The sequence below is a fragment of the Psammomys obesus genome, unplaced genomic scaffold (assembly GCF_907164565.1).
Source record: "Psammomys obesus unplaced genomic scaffold, mPsaObe1.curated_primary_1811, whole genome shotgun sequence".
NCBI lineage: Eukaryota > Metazoa > Chordata > Mammalia > Rodentia > Muridae > Psammomys > Psammomys obesus.
Window position 1 is genome coordinate 2,423,691 of NW_026590571.1, and position 15,856 is coordinate 2,439,546.

The 15,856-nt window shown below is 39.7% G+C and overlaps 1 pseudogene; it reads right to left on the bottom strand.

Annotated features, from left to right (window-relative positions):
- Positions 1-7,177: 7,177 nt before the first annotated feature.
- On the bottom strand, positions 7,178-10,534 carry LOC129677284 (T-complex protein 1 subunit epsilon-like; annotated as a pseudogene).
- Between the last annotated feature and the right edge of the window lie 5,322 nt (positions 10,535-15,856).

Consider the following 15,856-nt stretch of genomic DNA (forward strand, 5'->3'; position numbering starts at 1 on the left):
AAAACAAGTAACCAGACAGGAGCCTACTGCAGAGGGCCTCTGAAAGACTCTACCTAGCAGTGTATCAAAGCAGATACTAAGACCAAACTTTCAGCAGATTGCAGGGAATCATACGAAAGAAGGGGGAGTTTGTATGATGTGGAAAGGATAGGAGCTCCACAAGGACCAAATATATCTGGGCACAGGGGTCTTTTCTGAGACTGATACTCTACCAAGGACCATGTATGGATATAACCTAGAACCTCTGCTCAGATGAAGCCCATGGTAGCTCAGTAACCAATTGGTTCCCCATAGTAAGGGGAACAGGGACTATCTCTGACAGGAACTCAATGGCAGGCTCTTTGACCTCCCCACACCCCAAGGGAGGAGCAGTCCTGTTAGGCCACAGAGGAGGACTTTGCAGCCAGTCCTGAAGATACCTGATAAAACAGGATCAGATGAAAGGAGAGGAGGTCTTCTCCAATCAATGGACTAGTAAAGGGACAGGGAGGAGATGAGGGAGGGAGGGAGGGTTTGGGAGGAAATGAGGGAGCAGGATACAGCTGGTATACAGAGTTAATAAAATGTAACTAATAATTTAAAATGAAATTAAAAAAAGAAAAAGAGTAAGAGACACTTATAATCTCACTGTTAGGAGTCTCTCTAAAACCTCAAGCCAATAACCGTAATATATACACAAAGGACATAATGCAGACCCATGAAGTATCCATGATTTCCACTTCATCTGTGTGAGCTCCCATGATCACTGTTTAGTGGATTTCATGCCCTGTGTACTCCAAGTGTCCTCAAACCCTCTGGCTCTCACAATTCCTCCACCACAACTTCTACAGTGCTGCCATGGGCTACATGTGAGCAGGGGTTTCAGGATATGTTCCTTCATTGGATTATCAGTCTCTGAAAAGAATACTGGTCTCAGATTTTTAAGTTATGTTGGTCTCCTTGTGGAGATTCTGTCCCCTCCAGATCTTTATATCTCCCACTTCTTTTATAAGATTCCCTGCACTCTGACCATAGTTTCGCTAGGAGTCTGAGTATTTGCTTTAATACCCTACTGGGTAGAGTCTTTCAGAAGCCCTTTATGATATGCTCTGTTCCTGTTCCCTGTTTATTCCATCTTCCAATAACTACCCAGTTTGTCTTTCTGAATGAAGATTGAGATTCTTACTCAAGGTCCTCCTTACTTAGCTTTTTAGGTGTATATATTTTAGTATGTTTATCCTACATTATATGTCTAATATCCACTTATGAGTGAGTATATACCATGTGTGTCTTTCTCCTTCTGGGATACCTCACTCAAGATGATCTTTTCTAGATTCCACCATTTGCCTGTAAATTTGATGATTTCCTTGTTTTTACCTGCTGAGTAGTATTCTGTTGTGTAAATACAGCACAACTTCTGTATATATTCCTCAGTTGAGGAACATCTGGGTTGTTTCCAGATTCTGGCTATTACAAAGAAGTCTGCTATGAACATGGTTGAGCAAATGCCCTTTTGATTACTTGAGCATATTTTGGATATATGCCTAGGAGAGGTATAGCTGGATCTTGAGAATGTACTACTCCTAATTGTCTGAGAGAGCACCAGATTGATTATTCAAAGTGGATGAAAAAGTTTACATTTCCACCAGTAGTTGAAGATTCCCCTTTCTCCACTTTCTCTCCAGCAAGTATTACACTTGAGTTTTGATCTTAGCATTCTGGTGGGTGTAAGGTGAAATCTCAGGATTGTTTTGATTTGCATTTCCATGATGACTAAGAATTAATTTTTAAGTGTTTCTCTGTCATTCGATATTCCTCTATTGAGAATTTTCTGTTTAGCTCTGTACTCCATTTTTTAATTGGATTACTTGGTTTGTTGGTGTTTAACTTGTTGAGTTCTTTATATATTCTGGATATTAGCCCTCTGTCAGATATAGGGTTGGAGAAAATTCTTTCCCAGTCTGTAGGCTATCATTTTGTTCTGTTGACAGTGTCCTTTGTTTTACAGAAGGTTTTCAGTCTCTTTAGGTCTATTTATAGATTGGTAATCTTAGAGCCTGAGTTCTTGGTATTCTGTTCAGGAAGTTGTACGTTGTGCCAATGAGTTCAAGGCTGTTCCCCACTTTTTCTTCTAACAGATTAGTGTGTCTCATTTTATGTTGAGGTCTGTGATCCACTTAGACTTCAGTTTAGTGCAGTGAGATACATATGGATCTATTTGCATTTTTCTGCATGTAGACATCCAGTTAGACCAGCACCATTTGTCTAAGATGCTGTCTTTTTTCCAATTGTATGGTTTTTGCTTCCTGGTCAAAAATCAAGTATCCTTAAGTGTGTGGGTTTATTTCTGGGTCTGCTGTTTGATTCCATTGATCTACCATTCTGTTACTATGCCAGTACCATGCAGTTTTTATTACTATTGCTCTGTAGTACAGCCTAAGATCAGGGATGGACATACCTCCAGATGATCTGTTGTTGTACAGGATTGTTTCACCAATTCTGGGTTTTTCTGTTTTTCCATATGAAATTGTGAATTGTTCTTCCAAGTTCTGTAAAGCACTGTGTTGGTATTTTGATGCAAATTGCATTGAATCCGTAGATAGCTTTTGGTAGAATGACCATTTTCACTATGTTAATCCTACTGATCCATGAGCATGGGAGATCTTTCCATCTTCTGATATCTTCTTCAATTTCTTTCTTCAGAAACTTGGAGTGTTTTGTTTGTTTGTTTTTGTTTTTGTTTTGTTTTGTTTTGTTTTCTAAATTGGTATTTCACTTGTTTAGTTAGAATCCTATCATAGTACTTTATATTATTATTAACTATTGTAAAGGGTGTAGGTTCTTTTTTTTTTTACTTTCTCAGGCCTTTTGTCTTTGGAAAAATAGGAGGGCTAGTTAGTTTTTTGTATTAATTTTGTATCCAGCTACTTTGCTGAAGGTATTAAGCAACTGACGGAGTTCTTTGGTTGAATTTTTAGGGTCACTCATGTATATGATCATACCATCTGTGATAAGTAATACTTTGACTTCTTCATTTCTGATTAGTACCCACATGATCTCCTTTAGTTGTCATATTGCTCTAGCTAGCACTTCAAGTACTCTGTTGAAGAGATACAGAGAGTGGACAGCCTTGCCTCATCCCTGATTTCAGTGGGATTGATTTAAGTTTCTCTCCATTGAGTTTGATGTTGGCTATAGGCTTGCTGTATATTATCTTTACTATGTTTAGTATGTGCCTTTTATCCCAGATCTTTCAAAGACTTTAAACATGAATTGGTGTGTCATTTTGTCAAATGCTTTTTCAGCATCTAAGGATATTATCATGTAGTTTTTCTCCTTCCGTTTGTTTATACGGTAGATCACATTGATGGATTTCCTTATATTGAACCACTCTTGCATTTCTTGTTGGTCATGGTGGATGATATATTTTATCTGTTCTTGGATTTGGTTTGCAAGTGTTTTAGTTAGTATTTTTGCATCAATGTTCATAACAGAGATAGGTCTGAAGTTCTGCCTTTTTGTTGGGTTTTATATGGTTTAGATATCAAGGTGACTGTGGCCTCATAGAATGAGTTTGGTAATGTTCTTTCTGTTTCTATATTGTGGAACATTTTGAAGAGTACTAAAGGAATGGTAGAATTCTGCCCTGAAATCACCTGGCTCTCAAATTTCTTTGGAAGGGATATTTTGATGACTGCTTCTATTTCCTTGGGGGATATAGGACTATTTAATCTATTTACCTGATCTTTATTTAATTTTGATAAATTGAATCTATCAAGAAAACTGATCATTTCATTTAGATATTCAAATTTTGTGGCATATAAGATTTTGTAGTAAGACCTAATTATTGTTTGGATTTCCTCAGTGTCTGTCATTATTTCCCCCTTTTTATTTCTGGTTTTGCGGATTTGGATAGTTTCTTTCTAACTTTTAAGAATTTTCCTCTCAGCACTTCTTTCATTGTGTCCCATCAGTTTGGGTAAGTTGTGCCTTCATTTTCATTGAATTCTAGGAAGTCTCTAGTTTCTATTTTTATTTCTTTCCTGACACTTGTGTTTTCTTGGGTGTAGTTGATTTTGTTAGATTTGACTTTTCCTTCTACTATCTTTTGTAAGGCTGGGTTGCTGTGGTGACATTGTTTAAGTTTACTTTTCTCATGGGATATTTTGCCTTCTCCATTTACATTGACTGAAATCTTTGCTGGGTTTAGTAGTTTGGGTTGCCATCTGTGATCTCTTAGAGTCTGCATGACATCTACCCAGGTCCTTCTGACTTTCATATTTTCTGTTGAGCAGTCTGGTGTAATTCTGATAGTTCTACCTTTATATGTTACTTGGCCTTATTCTCTTGCTACTTTTAATAGTTTTTTTGTTTTGTAGAATTATTGTTTTGACTATTATGTGACATGAGTTTCTTTTCTGGTCTAGCATATTTGGTGTTCTGTAAGTCTCTGGTATGTTTATGAACATCTTTTTCTTAAGGTTTGGAAAATTTTCTTCTCTGATTTTCTCAAAAATATTTTCTGAGCCTTGGAGTTTTAGAATCTCCTTTTTTGTCTTAGGTTTTGTCTTTTTATGGTGTCTCTGATTTCTTGGATATTTTGTGTCAGGGCCAATTCTGATTTCATGTCTTTTTTGAGAGATGTATTGATTTCTTCAATTGTGTCCTCAGCGCCTGTGATTCTCTCCTCCATGTCTTGAATTCTGTTTGTTATGCTTACCTCTGTTGTTTCAGATCTCTTCACTAGATTTTTCATCTCCAAGACTTTCTCTTTTTGTGTTTTCTTTACCGATTCTAACTCTGTTTTCTTGTCTTGCACCAGCTTCTTCATCTGTTTGTATTTGGATTCCTGTCTGTCCATGATGGCCTCTATTTTTTTTGTTCTTTCCCTCTCTATGTGCCTTTATTTGTGTCTCTATTATGGTCTATAATGGACCTCTATTTTGCTGTGTTTGCCTGTATTTCTTTGAGAGCTTTGTTCATTTCCACTTTATGTGTCACTAATAACTGCATAAGCATAAATTTTAAAATCATTTTCCTGTCTTTCCAATGAATTAAACATTCATTGATTTTGGGGGTTGCTGGTGAAACCATGATGTCCTGATTTTTGTTGTACTTGTTTTTATGCCAGCCACCAGTCGTTTGATGATCTGTAAATTTTGCTGTTTGCTCCTGGAGCCTGTACTGCAGATTGGGTCATTGTGTCTCTGGAGACTGGGGTATTCTCCAGGAAGATGAGAGAGGTCCAGGAGTTTGAGGGTGGATGTTGGTGTTTCAGATGTAGCTAAAGGGGGAAGGTTGCATGTGCATGTGCACAAGGACTTGAGTGTGTGTGGAAGTGTGCCTTGGAGGACTGGGTGCTAATGCCTGGAGATGCCTGGATGGATGAAATGTAAGCACATGTGTGGGTGCTTGCATGGTTTGCTGGTGTAATACACATGTGAAGGTGCTCTGAATAGCTCAGTGACCTACAAGCTTGTCATACTGTTCTTCAAACACTCAGATCTGTCTGGGTTGCACCATCGTGCCTCCAGGAATTTTTACCTGGAATCCACTGGGAGACCCTCAGAATAGGGGCTTCAATGTTGAGAATGCTGTTCCAGGGATCCTTACATTGCCACAGTGGGGGTGTGGGTGGGAAGGATCTGATTGGCTGCTAGGGTAGAGAGATACTGGATCTGGGGCTCTGCAAGCATTCAATCAAAGGTGCACTCAATGGCAGGTATATACAGAAAGCACAGGGGGTCTTCAGGGGCAAATGAAAAGGTAGATCAATCAGTGGTATCCACAGTTTGTCTGCCTGGCAGGGAGGCTCATGCCTGGGGCAGCCTCAGCAGTCTCAGTCACAGAACAGGGAGTCCTGTGCTTGAGGCAGCCACTGCCACTGCTAGGGCAAGGAAAAGTGCAGAGGGTTGAAAGTTTCCCATTCTCAGACCCCAGGGAAGTCTACGGGAGACCTGGATGCAATCTGTCCCAGCTCACTGGAATTTTTCTTGTAATGAATGTCTGAGAGTGAGGGCATATTAAATGAATGAATTATATGAAATGTCTCATACATTCATTACAAGAAAAATTTGTATCTTTATGTAGCAAGGGATCTCATCTTGAGAATTTTGAGAGGTGTGTGTGTAATATATTCATTTAATATTCCATTTGTAGCCCCTTCCCTCATCTTCTCCCAATCCCACCATCCCTACCATTTCCCCCAATTTCCTACCCCTACCCACTGAAAGGAGGAGACCTTCTCCTCCGCTTAACATCTCACCCTAGCTTATCAAGTCTCATCAAGACTGCCTTGATCCTCTTCCTGTGTGTTCTGGCAAGGCTGCACCACCAGGGGAAAGTGATCAAAAGCAGGCATCCAAGTTCATATCAGAAACAGCCCCAGTGACCCTTACTCAGGAACTCACATGAAATTGAGCTGCTATGGGCTACATCTTAGCAGTGGATCTGGGTCTTCACCATACATGGTCATTGATTGGTACATCAGTCTCTGCAGGCCAACCTGGGCTTAGATATTATAGAGTCATATTGTGTCCACAGGCTCTCACATATGCAATTTAGAGCCATCCATATCACCATTTTTCCCCTTCAGCATGACATGCATGTTTTTGTTCTACCTGTGAATTTTAGACAAAGCAATATTTATTGCCTTCTGCAGAAGAATGCATTTGGCTGAAGGCATAGTCTTCTTGCCCAGATGAATCCGGTAACCAACAAACCTCATTACTGAGGAATTAATAGTAGGGAAGATCTTCTTTAACTACTTATTAGAAAGCACTAAATATAAAGTAGGCAAATTATTAGATGTAAGCAGAAAAAATTGATCCATATTGTAGAAAAGTTGGCAAAACAGAAACATGAGGAACGATCAATATAAAATGAACATGAGAAATTATAAATAACCTTTCTATAATTGAAAATGAAACATAAAACTACAGTTATATAAAACTTTGTCTAACCATCACATATAAAAATTAATACCCCAAATGTGAAATATTGGTAATTATCTACCATGTTCAGAATGGATATAACTTCAATATGAAATATGTAAATTGTAATATTTGTATAGTCTATACACTTTTTTTGTCCCAAGCAGCTGCTTTTATTCCAGCATCTGCAGGCTGTGATAGGACTAGCAGTAATTGCAAACACAATGTGATACCCTTTATTTAGTCACAGTGGTGGATGGTACAATTTATTCTTCAGATTCCTCAGGCTTGCAGATGTCATCAATCTTCAGAATCATTCTACCCATCTGTGTGACAAGAGAGATCTGCTGCTTTTTGCCAATCGAGGTTTCTATGTCATTCTGATACTGTATATTTTTGGCGTCCTTGTGCAAACAGTCAATCCCGAGAAAAGGTTTGGACTCCTTCACTTGTTTGACTTGAACCTCAGTCATGGTCTGGATGGGATTCATACCACTATTTTTTTAAAAGGTCATGAGGATGATATACAAGGCGTTGTTCCACAGTGGGACACTTGTGTGCCTCTTGGCTGACTGCCAGGGCACAGGATATTTCAGCTGCTTCTTCTCCATATACAACACAGTTGTCATGGATTAGATTCCGGATGACATAGGGCATCATGAAGGGATCCTTTAGCTTTTTCAATGATCATCTTGTTTCCTCCTCTGATGAAAATGATCACACCTCTAAAGTTTTTATACTGCTCAGTGGCCAGCATTTTGTCTTTTATACTGCCAAACGAGATCTTCCACACCAAGCCAGCAAAGCACACCTTCTCAGAGGTAAGCAACTGCAATCAGCTCAATCTCAGGTCCTCCTTCATACCCAGAGAAGTGCAAGCAGGGCATTCTGAAGAAGTAAATGATTAGCTTCATCATCAAAGCCTCTCTGGCAAAGAGCTAGGTTAGCAAAAGTATCTTTATTTTATTTTTTAATTATTTATTCATTACATTTTATTCACTTTGTATCTCCCCTGTGGTTCTTCCTCCTCCCATCACAATCCCTCTCTTCCTCCACCCTCTGCATGCATGACCCTCCCCAAGTCCACTAATAGGGGAGGTCTTCTTTTTCTTCCTTCTGATCCTAGTCTATTAGGTCTCATCAGGAGTGGCTGCATTGTCTTCTTCTGTGGCCTGGTAATGCTGCTTCCCCCTCAGGGGGAGGTAATTAAAGAGCAGGCCCATCAGTTCATGTCAGAGACAGTCCCTGTTCCTATTACAATGGAACCCACTTGGATACTAAACTTCCATGGGCTACATCTGTGCAGGGGTCTTAGGATATCTCCATACATGGTCCTTGGTTGGAGTATCAGTCTCAGGAAAGACCCCTGTGCTCAAATTTTTTGGTTCTGTTGCTCTTCTTGTGGAGTTCCTGTCCTCTCCACATCTTACTGTTTCCCAATTCTTTCCTAAGATTCCCTGCACTCTGCCCAAAGGTTGGCCATAATTCTCAGCATCTGCATTGATAGTCTGCAGGGCAGAGCCTTTCAGAGGTCCTCTGTGTCAGGCTCCTGACTTGTTCCCTCTTTTTTCCTTCTTCTAATGTCCATTTTCTTTGCCTTTCTGGATAGGAATTAGCATTTTAGCAAGAGTTCTCCCTCTTCATTAGTTTCTTTAGGTGTACAGATTTTAGTAGGTTTATCCTATATTATATGTCTATATGAGTGAGTATATACCGTGTGCGTCTTTTTGCTTCTGGAATAGCTCACTCAGGATGATCTTTTCCAGATCCCACCATTTACCTGCAACTTTCATGATTTCCTTGTTTTTTATTGCTGAGTAATATTCCATTGTGTAGATGTACTACAATTTGTGCATCCATTCCTCCACTGAAAGACATCTGGGCTGTTTCCAGCTTCTGGCTATTACAAATAAGGCTGCTACAAACATGGTTGAGCAAATGTCCTTATTGTGTACTTGAGTCTCTTTTGGGTATATGCTTAGGAGTGGTATAGCTGGATCTTGAGGAAGCGCTATCCCTAGTTGTCTGAGAAAGCACCAGATTGATTTCCAGAGTGGTTGTACAAGTTTACATTCCCACCAGCAGAGGAGGAGGGTTCCCCTTTCTCCACAACCTCTCCAGCATGTGTTGTCTCTTGAGTTTTTTATCTTGGCTATTCTGATGGGTGTAAGGTGAAATCTTAGGGTTGTTTTGATTTGCATTTCCCTTATGGCTAATAACGATGAACATTTCTTTAAGTGTTTCTCTGCAATTCGATATTCCTCTATTGAGAATTCTCTGTTTAGCTCTGTACTCAATTTTTTAATTGGATTGCTTGATTTGTAGCAAAAGTATCTTTAATCTGCTGAATCATCTCTTCAAATTTCTCCTTTTCATATCTCTGCAGAGCTTTGTAATCCTCCTCAGATGTCACATGCAGCTTGTGCTTTGTCTTTGGTGTAGGTGGCTCAAATGGACATGTGAGAATTGTAATCTTAGCATTTTCCACTTTTTTCTGCATCTGTGGGTGACTGAAGTCCTTCTTCACCATCTCACCTTTTATAAGTTTTGTGTCCTCCTGCCTCCCACCCACATCGCCTGTCACTTTAATAAGCTCAAAGTCAGCATCTCTCTGCTTCATATCTGCCACAGTGAGGATGCCATTCACAGCGATTTCAGCCATTTGTCCATGACAGCTGTTAACCACTTTGCAGCCAAGCATATTTGCACTTTGAGTCAGAGGTTCAGAATTGTTTATGTCAACAAGTACTCTATTGCTGATCTTGTCCAGGTGCTCTGTAGCAGTACAGGGAGCCTGTTTGGAGCCATCAGCAATTCTGATTTGGTGGCTTCCTTGGCATAGCATCTGCTCAGCTTCTTCCAACAAGGCACCAGCCAAGACAGCCACTCCTGTGGTTCCATCTCCAATTTCATCATCCTGGGAATTGGACAGTTCAACCAACATCTTGGCAATTTGATTATCAACCTACATCATGCTTAGAATGGTAACACCATCATTTGTTATGGTCACATCACCATGTTTATCAACCATCATCTTATCAGCCCATTTGGACTGCTTCCATTTCCTTAGGAGTTATAAGCATATTATAAGCCTATTATAAGCCTATCTGACCTTGACTTTAACTCTGATAAGTGGTATGTATTGAGAAAAGATTGAAATCGTATTATTTTATGATATTCCAATGATTGCAAAACACAGGGTTTTTTTTTTCATTTATTCATTCACTCATTTATTTATTTATTTATTTATTCACTTTGTATCCTGGCTGTAGCACCATTCCTCATATCTTCCCAGTCCCACACTCCCTCCTTTTCCTCCCCCTATGCCTCTCCCTCAGTCCATTGATAGGGGAGTTCCTCCTCCCGTACTATCTGACCCTAGCCTACCAAGTCTCATCAGGACTAATTGAATCCTCTTTCTCTGTGGCCTAGGAAGGCCACCCCTCAGGGGGAGATGATTAAAGTGTAGGCTACTGAGTCCATGTGAGAGACAGCTTTACTCCCCTTAATAGAAAACACACATGAAACATGAGCTACATATAAGCTACATCTAATCAAGAGGTCTAGGTCCTCTCCATACATGATCCTTGGTTGGATCACTGGTCTCTGTAGCTCTCCCCCATGCCCAGATTTGATAGCTTTGTTGGTCTCCTTGTAGAGCTCTTGTCCCCTCCAGTTCTTTCTATCACCCCTTTTTCCATAATATCCTCTGTACTCTGCCCAAAGTTTGCTTATAAGTCTCAGGATCTGCTTCAACATCATGATTAGTAGAGTCTTCCAGAGGCTCTCTGTGTTAGGCTCCAGTCCTGTTCTCTGTCTTCTCCTGATTTTTATGTCTATCCTGTTTGCCTTTCAGAATAATTATTAAGCAACTTCCCTAGGACACTCCTTATTGTTAAGCTTCTTTAGGATTATAAAGTTTAGTGTGTTTATCCTATATTAAATGGCTAATATCCACTTATAAGTGAATATATACCATGTGTGTCTTTCACAGTAAGATTTCACCCATCAGAATGGCTAATATCCTAATTGACTGAGAAAGTGCCAGATTGGTTTCCAAAGTAGTTGTACAAGTTTACATTCCCACCAGCAATGGAAGAGGGTTTCCGTTTCTCCACAACCTCTCCAGCATGTGATGTCACTTGAGTTTTTTATCTTAGCCATTCTGATGGGTGTAAGGTGAAATCTCAGAGTGGTTTTGATTTGCATCTCCCTGATGACTAAGGACGTTGAGCATTTAACTGTTTCTCGACCATTCTATGTTCCTCTACAGAGAATTCTCTGTTTATCTCCATATCCCATTGTTTAATTGAATTACTTGATTTGTTGCTTTTTAACCTCTTTAATTCTTCATATATTCTGCATATTAGTCCTCTGTCAGATATAGGGTTGGTGAAGATTCTTTCCCAGACTGTAGGCTGTCTTTTTGTTCTGAAGACAGTGTCTTTTGCCTCACATAAGCTTTTCAGTTTCATGAGATCCCATAGAGAGGAGCAGGGAGGAGATGAGGGAGGAAGGGTGAGATTGGGAGGGAATGAGGAAGGGGGATACAGCTGGGATACAAAGTAAATAAACTTTAATTACTATAAAAATAAAAATTTAATTAAAAAAAGAATGACTAAGATCAAAAATTCAAGTGACAATACATGCTGGAGAAAATGTGAAGAAATGGGAACCCTCCTCTACTGCAGGTGGGAATGTAAACTTATACAATCACTTTGGAAATCAACTTGGCAGTTTCTCAGAAAATTAAGAATAGTGCTTCTTCAAGATCCAGCTATACCATTCCTAGGTATATATTCAAATATGCTCAAATACACAACAAGGTCTTTTGCTTTATTCTTAATATCCAGAACCTGGAAACAACCCAGTTGTTCCTCAAAAGAGGAATCAATACAGAAAGTGTGGTACATTTGTACAATGTAATCTTACTCGGCAATTAAAATCAAGGAACCATGAAATTTTCAGGTAAATGGTGGGAAGTAGAAAAGATCATTCTGAGTGAGATATCTCATAAGCAGAAATTCATACATGGTATGTACTTACTTATAAGTGTATATTAAGCATATGATATAGGATAAAGATAATAAAATCTGTGCACCTAAAACGCTAAGCAAGAAGGAGGACCCAGGGTAAGATGATCAATCCTCACTCAGAAAGGCAAATGGGACAGACATTGGCAGAGGGAGAAAACAGGGAACAGGACAGGAGCCAACCTCAGAGGGCTAGAGAAAGACTCTACCCAGCAGGGTATCAAAGCAGATGTTGAGACTCATAACCAAACCTTGGGCATAGTGCAGGGAATCTTATGAAAGAATGGGGATATAGAAGAGGGAACATGAGCACCACAAAGAGAGTAACCAAAACATGAAATCTGGGAGTAGGGGTCTTTTCTGAGTCTGATACTCCACCCAAGGACCAAGCATGGAGATAACCTAGAACTCCTAGAAAACCCTGCACAGATACAGCCCGTGGCAGATTAGTGTCCAAGTAGCTTCCCTAGTAATGAGAGTAGGGACTGTCTCTGTCATGAACTCGATGGATGGCTCTTTGCTCACCTCCACCTAAAGGAAGCGCAGCCTTACCAGGGAACAGAGGAAGACAATGCAGCCAGTCCTGATAAGACCTGATAGGTTAGAGTCATATTAAAGGGGAGGCAGTACTCTGCTATCCGTGGATATGGGAAGAGATGAGAGGAGTGGGATTGGAAGACTACAAGGGAGTTGGTTACAGCTGAGATACAAAGTGAAGAAAATGTAATTAATATAAAAATTAAAAATGGAATGAAAAACAACTAGATAGAATAATACCCAATGTTTATATATCAATTTTCTATTTTCTAATGTATTATTTTTTATTTTTATTTTTTTATTAATTACACTTTATTCATTTTGTATCCCCCATGAGCCCCTCCTTCCTCCCCTCCCAGTCCCACCCTCCCCACTTTCTGCATGCATGCCCCTCCCCAAGTCCACTGATAGGGGAGGTCCTCCTCTCCTTCTTTCTGATCTTAGTCTATCAGTTCTCATTAGAAATGGCTGCATTGTCAGGGTTCTAGGTTAACTCCACAGATAGTCCTTGGTTGGAGTATGAGTCTCTGAGAAGTTCCCTGTGTTCAAATTATCTTGTTATGTTGCTCTCCTTGTGGAGTTCCTGTCCTTTCCAGCTCTTACTATTTCCCACTTCTTACATAAAATTCCATTCACTCTGCCCATCGGTTGGCGATCAGGCTCATCATCTGCTTTGGCAGTCTGCATTGCAGAGGCATTCAGAGGCCCTCTGTGGCAGGTTCTGAGGTTGTTTCCTGTTTTCTTATGGCTTTCAGGGGCCCTCTGTAGCAGGTTCCTATGTTGTTTCCTGTTTTCTTTTTCTTCTGATGTCCATCGTCTTTGCCTTTCAGGATGGGGATTGAACATTTTAGTTAAGGTCCTCTCTTTTGCTTTAGTTTGTTTAGATGTAAAGATTTTAGTGGCTTTATTCTATGTTGTATGTTTATATGAGTGAGTATATACCGTGTGTGTCTTTTTGCTTCTGGGACAATTCACTCAGGATGATCCTTTCCAGGTCCCACCATTTACCTACAAATTTCATGATTTCCTTATTTTTCATTGCTGAGTAAGACTCCATTGTATAGATGTACCACAATTTCTGCATCCATTCTTCAGTTGAGGGGCATCTGGGCTGTTTCCAGCTTCTGGCTATTACAAATAAAGCTGCTACAAACATGGTTGAGCAAATGTCCATTTTGTGTACTTAAGCCTCTTTTGGGTATATTCCTAGGAGTGGTATGGCTGGATCTTGAGGAAGCGCTATTCCTAGTTGTCTGAGAAAGCACCAGATTGATTTCCAGAGTGGTTGTACAAGTTTACATTCCCACCAGCAGTGGAGAAGGGTTCCCCTTTCTCCACAACCTCTCCAGCATGTGTTGTCTCTTAGTTTTTGATCTTGGCCATTCTGATGGGTGTAAGGTGAAATCTCAGGGTGGTTTTGATTTGCATTTCCCTAATGGCTAATGAGGTTGAGCATTTCTTTAAGTGCTTCTCTGCCATTCGATATTCCTCTACAAAGAATTCTCTCTTTAGCTCTGTTCCCCATTTTTAAAGTGGATTACTTGGTTTTCTGCTTTTCAACTTCTTTAGTTCTTTATATATACTGGATATGAGTCCTCTGTCAGATAAAGGGTTGGTGATGATTCTTTCCCAATCTGAATGCAGTCGCTTTGTTTTGATGACGGTGTCCTTTGCTTTCCAGAAGCTTTTCAGTTTCATGAGGTCCCATTTATTCATTGTTGCTCTTAGGGCCTGTGCTGTTGGTGTTCTGTTCAGGAAGTTTTCTCCTGTACCAGTGAGTTCTAGGGTATTTCCCAATTTTTCTTCTAACCAATTTAATGTGTCTGGTTTTAGGTTGAGGTCTTTGATCCACTTGGACTTCAGTTTTGTGCAGGGTGATGAGTATGGATCTATTTTCATTTTTCTACATGTAGACATCCAGGTGGGCCAGCACCATTGGTGAAGATGCTATCTGTTTTCCATTGTATGGTTTTGGCATCTTTGTCAAAAATCAGGTGTCCATAAGTGTGTGGGTTTATTTCTGGGTCCTCTGTTCGTTTCCATTGATCCACCATTCTGTTTCTATGCCAGTACCATGCAATTTTTATAACTGTTGCTCTATAGTACAGCTTGAGATCAGGGATGGAGATACCTCCAGAAGATGTTTTATTGTAGAGGATTGTTTTAGCAATTCTGGGTTTCTTCTTATTCCATACGAAGTGGAGAATTTTTCTTTCCAGGTCTGTAAAGAATTGTGTTGGCAATTTGATGGGAATTGCATTAAATCTGTAGATTGCTTTTGGTAAGATGGCCATTTTTACTATGTTAATCCTGCCAAGCCATGAGCATGGGAGATCTTTCCATCTTCTCATATCTTCCTCTAATTCTTTCTTCAGAGACTTAAAATTTTTTTCATACAAGTCTTTGACTTGCTTGGGTAGGGTTACACCAAGGTACTTTATGTCATTTGTGGCTATTGTGAAGGGTGTTGTTTCTCTAATTTCTTTCTCAGCCCTTTTGTCTTGTATAGAGGAGTGCTACTGATTTTTTTTTGAGTTAATTTTGTATCCGGCCACTTTGCTGAAGGTGTTTATCAGCTGTAGGAGTTCCCTGGTAGAGTTTTTGGGGTCACTCATGTATACTATCATATCATCTGCAAATAGTGATAATTTGACTTCTTCCTTTCCCATCTGTATTCCCTTGATCTCCTTCACCTGTCTTAATTGCTCTAGCAAGGACATCCAGCACTATGTTGAAGAGATATGGAGAGAGTGGGCAGCCTTGTCTTGTCCCTGATTTCAGTGGGATTGCTTTCAGTTTCTCTCCTTTCAGTTGGATGTTGGCTATAGGCTTGCTGTATATCGCCTTCACTATGTTTAGATATGTGCATTGTATCCCTGATCTCTCCAAGACTTTAAAAATGAATGGGTGCTGGATTTTGTCAAATGCTTTTTCAGCATCTATGAAGATTATCATGTGTTTTTTTTTTTCTTTCAGTTTGTTAATATGATGGATCACATTGATGGATTTCCATATTTTGAACCACCCCTGCATACCTGGGATGAAGCCTACTTGGTCATAGAGGATAATATCTTTGATGTGTTCTTGGATTCGGTTTGCAAGTATTTTGTTAAGTGTTTTTGCATCAATGTTCATAAGGGAGATAGGCCTGAAATTCTTTCTTTGTTGAGTCTTTGTGAGGTTTAGGTACCAAGGTGACTGTGGCTTCATAGAATATGAGTTTGGTAATATTCCTTCTGTTTCTATTTTGTGGAATAGTTTGAAGAGAATTGGAGTTAGCTCTTCTTTGAAGGTCTGGTAGAATTCTGTGCTGAAGCCATCTTGTCCTGGGCTTTTTTAGATGGGAGACTTTTGATGACTGATTCTATTTCGTTG